Source organism: Bactrocera tryoni, chromosome 5, assembly GCF_016617805.1.
Source record: "Bactrocera tryoni isolate S06 chromosome 5, CSIRO_BtryS06_freeze2, whole genome shotgun sequence".
NCBI classification, from domain to species: domain Eukaryota; kingdom Metazoa; phylum Arthropoda; class Insecta; order Diptera; family Tephritidae; genus Bactrocera; species Bactrocera tryoni.
The window spans coordinates 56,575,704-56,576,166 of record NC_052503.1 but is presented as its reverse complement, the minus strand read 5'-3'; positions in this window follow the sequence as shown (position 1 = coordinate 56,576,166).

Genomic DNA, 463 nt, shown 5'->3' with positions numbered 1-463 from the left:
CAAGCTCCTTACGTACAGCTATAACCAAAAACATTGTTTTTCGGAAAATGCATAAGAGCAGCTGGTACGCTTATGGACCAAAAACCATATCTCAGGAACTACTAGACCGATTTCAATGAAATTCGGTATATAATATTTTCCTAACACCCTGATGACATGTACGAAATATGGGTGAAATCGGTTCACAACCACGCCTTCTTCCAATATAACGCTATTTTGAATTCCATTTGATGCCTTTTCTGTATAATACGAGTATGTATATACATTAGGAACCAATGATGATAGCGGAATAAAACTTTACACAAATACGGTATTTGAAAAATATGTAAACGGATATGACGGATAATGAAATCTCGATTATCACTTTACCATGCGAGAGTATAAAATGTTCGGTGACACCCGAACTTAGCCCTTCCTTTACTTGTTTTATATTAATTCCTAATATAAAGGCATTTGTTGTTCA